Genomic DNA, 7,516 nt, shown 5'->3' on the forward strand with positions numbered 1-7,516 from the left:
TGGGAGCCTCGTCCACCTCCCGAGATGAGCAAGGCCGAGCTCAGGGCCAATCCTCATCAAAGCCTTCGGCCACTTTTGCTGCCCTCAGAAACGACCTGTTAGGCTGCTTGGTGGCCATGGAAGTTCTGGCATATTCCCTCCCTTAATTAAAGACATGGCGAGGTGACTGCCGTCTCCCACTGCACCCGTGCCCTGCCCGACCTCCGATGGTGACACCTGTGACAGACAAGCACAGCTCTGAACGCGGCGTTATTCATCAGAAGCTCCCACTGAGTCGTTAAAAGGTGACAGGAATTACAGCGGCCGCTTAGCTCCCAGCGCCGTGCAATTAGCCTCGGCTGCCGGCATGGCACCGTCAAGGGTTTCCTCAATAAAGAACAGAGGCTGGGTCTGGACGACCGGTCCACCCCACTAACACCTGCCTGCCAGGAGTGATGGCAGGGCCTGTCAGCCCCTCCCCGCCGGCCGTGAGGGCCGCCGCTGGGTGACAGGAATTACAGCGGCCGCTTAGCTCCCAGCGCCGTGCAATTAGCCTCGGCTGCCGGCATGGCACCGTCAAGGGTTTCCTCAATAAAGAACAGAGGCTGGGTCTGGACGACCGGTCCACCCCACTAACACCTGCCTGCCAGGAGTGATGGCAGGGCCTGTCAGCCCCTCCCCGCCGGCCGTGAGGGCCGCCGCTGCCTCAAGCTAGCTGATCCCACAGCCCTGCAAACCCAGCCCGCTGTGAGCTGCCAGGGGCACCCATCTGAGGGCTCAGACTGTGGAGAAGGGACACTCAGGCTGAGTGGTCTGGGGAAAGGGCGTTCGTCTCCCCGGCTTCGACGTCTTTCTGGACAGATGGGGCTTCAGTTTCTACAAGCATGGTGGGTGGGTCTGTGTGACGCTCCAGACCAGCCTCCACCACTCAGAGGTCATGTTGGAGCACCACTCTGACTCTTTTGGGAACAACACATATTAATGCAGTGCCTGCATTGTGGCAAGCACACAGGGGTGCCAGGGCCTAAAGACGGCGGCATGGAGTAGTGGCACCTACCGTAAGTTTTAAGTCACCAGGTCTAGGACTTGAACCACAGTAGACTACGTGGGAGTCCAGCAACGTAAGGATGACGCCATCTGCTGGTTCTGAGAGTGGGCAATTTATAAAGAATCAGAAACGTTCCTCACCTTTCTGGAGGCTGGCAGCTTCCTTTTCTGGGGAGGGCCTCCGAATTGGCGCCCTGTTGCTGTAGCCCCCACAGGAGGCAGATGCTGTGTCCAACATGACAGAGGGACAAAGGACCTGAGCCCTTGTATACGTCACTTGTCTAGTCATGAGGACAAAGTCCCCATGACTTGGCCACCCCCCAAAAGGCCCCACTACTTAGTACCACCACACAGAGCCTGATGTATCAACGTGAGTTGTGGAGGTGACACGTGTCATGCAGAGCACACCTACCTTGTGCAAGGACCAGGCTAACCTTTGGGAAAACACCATCATCTTTCTGCAAGTGGCTTGTCGCTGGTCTCAAAGCTTTTCAAAGCAAGACAGCCCAGATGCAGCCTTGTCTCCTCTGCCCGTGACAGGCGCACAGTAGGGGATGCGTGGCTGAGCCAACCCAACTGGATACAAAGTTCCATCTGCAGACCTGAAACAATTACACTCACAGGGTAAGGGCTGGCAGGAAGCGCCTGGCAGGGAGCAGGCCTCATCGCCAAGATGGGGAGGGAGAAGGCAGGACAGCTTCAATCATTTTCTTCTCTTGGTAGCCAGACTTCCTATAATCCTCATGTACGTGTTTCATAATCAGCCCAAATGGTTAAAAGTGAAAGGTTGTGGGGCCAGCCAGATGATGTGGTGGCTAAGGTGGCTGGATCCCGCATGGCTGACTACACGATTTGAGTCCTGGATCCAGTGGCTTGCAAAACATGGCAGGTGCCTGTGAGTGCATGCCCAAAATCCCAAGAGGGGAGTGTAGGAGACGGCATTGCAGTGTGGCCATGCCCCTGAGGGTGCTTTCTCACTTTCTCACATACTCTCTGACTCTCTTTCACCCTCTCTGCCTCTCCAGCAAGCACACGACACTATAGCAAACTGAAAAATAAAATAATTAAAAGTTACAGCAGCTGACCGTTTTACCTAATGATTCGGGGGAAATAAGTAAAAAGACTATCTATTAAAAAAAAACTAGAAGAAGATTCAGAAATGAAATGATGGTCATTGAAATGATGGTCATTATTGTGTTAGGATTATGAGATTAGAGGGCCAAATTTATTTCCCAAACCTCTTAAAATGTCATTAAAAACTGATCACACTTTCTTTTCAATTGCAAGAGGGCACATGTGCTTACAGAGAGAGACACTCCCTAGTAGGGCATACATGCCACAATCCTTTTCCTCCATGTCTCACCCCATCTGGATCCTAAGTACACATGCGTAGGTAGCCAGTATGTTTTCCAGGCTGCCAGGACTGGAATTCAAACCACAGTCAGCCACGTGGGATCCAGTTCCCAATGCACAGTGCTTAACCACTGCACTAGGAGGCCGGCCCTCACCACGTATTTTAATAAATAGTTTTGTAAAAGAATCCAGGGAGCGATTAGTGTGCTATGAGGAAGAGTTCCAATGGAGCTGAGATCCGATCTGAGGTCGCTGTCCTGGACTGAGCCCATCTGGGTACAGGGAGGACAGTGGGACATGAGTGGAGAGGGTGCTTTTCAAGAAGTTGCCTCTGGACCAGTAGATAGCATAATGGTTACATCACTGGAATCCCACATGGCTGACGGCAGTTCAAGTCCTGGACCTGGTGGCTTGAGACTCACGCCAGGCACGTGTACGTGCATGCCCGAAGTCCTGAGAGGAGAATGGAGGAGAAGAGATTGCGGCAAAGCCATCCTCCCTAGGAGGTAATTTCTCACTTTCTATCTGTCTCTCTGGCAAGCACACGTGCCCTATAGCAAAAATCTCTTAAAAAAAAAAAGAAGCAGCAGCAACAGCAGCAGTGGCAGCAGCCTCATCCTTCCCTTCTTCCTCTGCTGTTTGGGGGCCTCTACTGCTTGAGCCTGAACGCTTTGGCGAGACTGTCCAAGGCTCTCCGTCAGAGTCCAGACAGCTGCACTGGGCACCAAACAGAACCTGGTGGGGCTGGGGCTCCGGACGGCGCGGAAAGCAGCCCGCCGGGCCCTCGGCTGGGTGCGTCTGAGTGAGGGTACTTACAGACACTGTAAGTGTCCTCTTGAAGCTTCCCCCTCCTTCCCACCTTCTGTCATCTGGGGAGATAATTCATTTATGCAGCTTTCACAGAAGACTGACATTTTCGACTTTTTTAGCAGAATAAATTTATAAGGTAAATTAGGGGGTGGGAGCCCTAGTGTCCTAGGCAGATCCAAACTGGTAATTACTGAAGGCCTAATTACGTATGCACCACGGAGCCTTCTGGAACAGGGAGGCTACGGGATGACTTGTGTTCCTCCTGCGGAGGACATTCTCCTGGCGTCTTCACACCCAGCCTTCTAGACGCTTTTCTCGGGCTCTCGGCCCACGAAGGAAGGGCTCCTCTCCTCGGCACACATGCCCTGGCACTCGCAGAGAAAGCCCTGATAGGAGTTAAGCTCAGGTTTTCTCAACAATCCTAAGGTCAGGTCACCTTCAGAGGAGGGCCGTGATTTGGAAGAATACAGTGAAAACCATTCAAGGCAGCTTTGTTTAGCTTTGTGTTTTAATCTTGCTCTGCCTCATCTCCCCCAATTCTCCCTAGAGTTCTAGATCTATTGGGTTGTCGGAAAAGTCATGGCGTGTGCACGGAAGACAGAAAACTATATCATGACTTTTCCGATGACCCAGTAGTTTTCCAAGATACAGAAGCTCAAGTGTGCTCTCCCCGTCTCCCTGGCAGGGCTGGGAGCTCCGTGGTGCAGGGGCCGTCCTTTCAGTTTTCCGTCTCATCCAAACTCGGCACTCGGCCTGGCCTCAACTTAGGCCCCGAGTGAAGGACTGATGGCCAGTGAGCGTACACAGTGGCCCTAGGGAGAGAAAGACCCTGGGCCTCGGCAAAGTGGAGACCTGGGTGAAAACCACACATGCTCACACAATACCACATACCTCAGAGTTTGGATAAAGAAACACGTCCCACAAGCCCTCCTTGCTGCGGCCTGTGGTCCTCATGTTCCGGTGCCCTCTCTGCTCCCCAAGCACTGCACCGTTTACTTGGTAACTGTGAATTGTGCTCTGCTGTGCACCTGTGCCCCTTGAAACGTGCTGAAGCCTCACCCCCTGTATCTGGGAATGCAACCTGATTGGGAAATTGGGTCTCCGCAGCTGTAACTGGGCAGGTAGGAACGAGCTGACACCGCATCAGGGTGGCCCTTCACTCCAAGGCCCGTGTCTTCATGAGAAGATGGCCATGTCAATACAAGACACACAGGGAGAGCACTGTGCAATCGGGGATTGGACCCACACGGCTGTGAGGGCCGCCAAGGAGGCCCAGTCATGTCCAGAAGCAGGGAGAAGCCAGGAAACACCCTCTTCTGGAGCCTGCAATGGGAGCGCAGTCAGCCCACGCCTTGGTCCCAAACTTCCGGCCTCCAGGGCAGTGGGACAGGAAGTGTCCCACCTGTTTTTTAAGCCCCTGGGTGGTGGAACAAATGATCGCTCCTGAAGATGGCTGAACAACACTGACACCCCCCTGCCCTGGGGTGCTTGGAGACCAGAGACCTTACCTACAGGGCAGCTTCCTTTGCATTTTGGATTTGCAAAGAGACCCGTTGTCGAGATTCTCCTTCAACTCAGAAAAGATCCAGAACGACTGGAATGGAAGCATCTGGAGACCAAGACTTCAGCAGGTTCACCCTGAACTCCCACGTCCCATGCCACCCCCTCACCCTCCTGGTCCAGGGCCTTGCACAGAGCTCAGGCCCAGTTATAATGGCAGGATTTAGGGTGAAGCAACGTTCTGTGGAGGAAGTATTTGGGGGCTGAAGAATATCTGTAGTTATCTGAGGTGTTAGCTCAGTGTGTAGCTGGGTTTCATTTTCATTTTCGCATTTAATAAACAAAGGATGAAAAAAACAAGAGGCAACAAGAACTATTTCTTCACTGAAGTCGTCAATGACCACACTGCAAAGGAAAATGGAGTTGGATAAAAGATACATCTCTTTAGTTCTTACTGGAAACTATTTCAGACGTAAGAAAGTGCTGCCCTTCCTCCAGCCACACACGCACACGCACTCCCTGAAATCATCCTGACAAATAAAACCACCCCTGCTCCTGCACGCGGGAGATCAGAAGGAACCCTCGCTACCTTGCTGCCCCTTGCAGCCTCTTAAGAAAGCCCGGCCCAGGGCAGGCCCAGCTTCTTGGCTCTGCCGCCTTTCCTCGGTCTGCATAGCCCGGGAGAGGCAGACTGACAATTCACACTTCTGAGAAGTGCTGGGTTCACGCCCGGACCCAGACTTTTGCAACTCTGACCAAACACGATGACAGGTTGGCATAGCCCGCTGTCTGTGGGATCGTCTTGCACGATCTACACTGTAAGCCTTCAGAGGGGGTGGAGTCTTGGGGCTGGGGCTGCAGGCAAGAGCTGACACCAATCACGCCCTGCTGTGCTCCAGGTAGAAGCTACACACGTGGCACCCACTCTTCCCACACGCCTTCCCTGCAGATAGACCCATGTCCTGCAGCCTGCCCACGGCTGTCAGAGCCAGGACTCAAGGTCGGGGCCTCGATGCCGTGGACACCACTGGCGTCTGCGACCTCGGGTTAGCCAGGAGGAGCCAACCTGTGCTGCTGTGACGACTCCAGGATCTGAGGGGATTCACACCAGCAGTTTACAGTCGCACATACCTCGGCTTGTTGGCAGCCCCAGCCCAAACAGGCACACCTTGTGGCCTCCAGAGCTGCCACATGGGGGAGAGGAAGCTGGAGGAATCGCACGGCTCTTCACAGCCTAGACCCATCACTTCTTTTTTTTCCCCCAAGAATTATTTACTTTGAATTTAATTGTATTTATTATTGCTGGTTTTTTTTTTTTAGTTCATAGTCATCCACAGTTTTCATGACCATGTTGGAATTTTAGCATATAATAAAAACAAAGTCTGTGTTCCAGATACTCATAAAGACATATTGAAACTGTACAGCCAAAAATATAAAATACTGCTTAAAACCAACTAAGTGCACGGGGGCAATTCCGGTTTTGAGATCTTTACACCCCTCACACTGTTGCCAACCCGCTCCCACTCAGGGACCTCGGCAAGGATCCTCCTTCCTCCCCTTCTAGACCTCCTATGGCTGCTGCACAGCATCCACATTGGCCAGGTTAGCTTCTGCCCTCAACTCTGCTGCTCCACGCCCTATGGCAATTAAAAAAAAATAGAGAAAGAAAATATTATTATTACTTTTTAATCTGACCAGAGAGAGACAGAGAGAGAGGAGGAAAGTGAGAAAGCAAGCCGTAAGATCTGGGACTCGAACCACAGTCGGCCATGTGGGAGTCCAGCACCTCAACCACACACCACCTGCTGGCCCCAACACCCATGCTTCTACCCACAGCCATTGTCCAGAGTTGGTCACATGACCCAACCTAGCTGCACGGGAAGCTGGGGAATGGACCCCTGAGGATAAGAGGGCTGTGCGTGTCTGCCATAGTGTCTGGGAACGGCGGGTGCTCAGTGACTGCACTGACTGAAGAGCAAATGGCCTTAACCAGAACATTCTTCACCATCTGGGAGCAGGTCTGTGGCTCGACGCCAGTGATAACAGGCCTGGGCTTCTTACAGAGCTGCACTGAAGATGCTTACTCTGAGCCGAGGGGCTTGTTTTTCTCTATCCTCTGATACTGACAGATGGCACTATTTCTTTATGCATCACCCAGTGAGCTTGCCCCCGTGGCACCAAAGTACAGGGCCTTCTAGGTAATATGGCGGCCTTAATGTAGACTTCGTCCTCATTGTGCAGTTTGTCATCAAGAGCAAAAGGACTTACAGGATTTGGGGGCGACCAGATAGTTCCTGGGAAAAAGCAACTCACAGTCGGGTCCCTTCAGTCCAGAAACATGTCCATTTGACTTGTCAATCAAATGAGACTTTAGAACTCTGGAAGGTGTGTGGTAGGTGTGTGGGATAATGTAAAAACACCCAGGCTTCGCTTCAAAGCCCTCAAAATAGTGTTTGATGGATGGATTTGGAACATGGAATTTTTAAGAGAGAAGGAACCCAGAGCTAATGCAGTCCACCTACCTCAGGAGAGAGTCTGAGGCCGGGGGAAGGGGAGAGCGGGAGTGGCCATGCCCAGGGGAGTGCCTGAGCTGTGGTGTGGGCGCCATGCCCCTAACTGTCAGGTCCGTGGTCTGCCTGACCCATCCCACTCCCTTTTTAATCTGTCATTGAACAAAAGAGAAGCCGTAGAACTTTGTCTCCAACAAAGCCTGACAAAGGCTTAGAAAAGGCTCATACATTGCAGCCACCGGGATGACACTGGACACAGGAAAATGTCAAGCACGACAGGACTCTTCAGTCATTAGGGGAAGAACACTCCAGACTGC

General features: G+C 52.6%; 1 pseudogene; it reads right to left on the reverse strand.

Annotated features, from left to right (window-relative positions):
• Window positions 1–778: 778 nt before the first annotated feature.
• The window catches only part of LOC102498154 (protein mago nashi homolog), a 22,375-nt pseudogene continuing 15,637 nt past the window's right edge, over window positions 779–7,516 (reverse strand).

This window comes from Tupaia chinensis, unplaced genomic scaffold, assembly GCF_000334495.1.
Source record: "Tupaia chinensis unplaced genomic scaffold, TupChi_1.0 Scaffold000671_1, whole genome shotgun sequence".
Classification (NCBI taxonomy): Eukaryota; Metazoa; Chordata; class Mammalia; order Scandentia; family Tupaiidae; genus Tupaia; species Tupaia belangeri.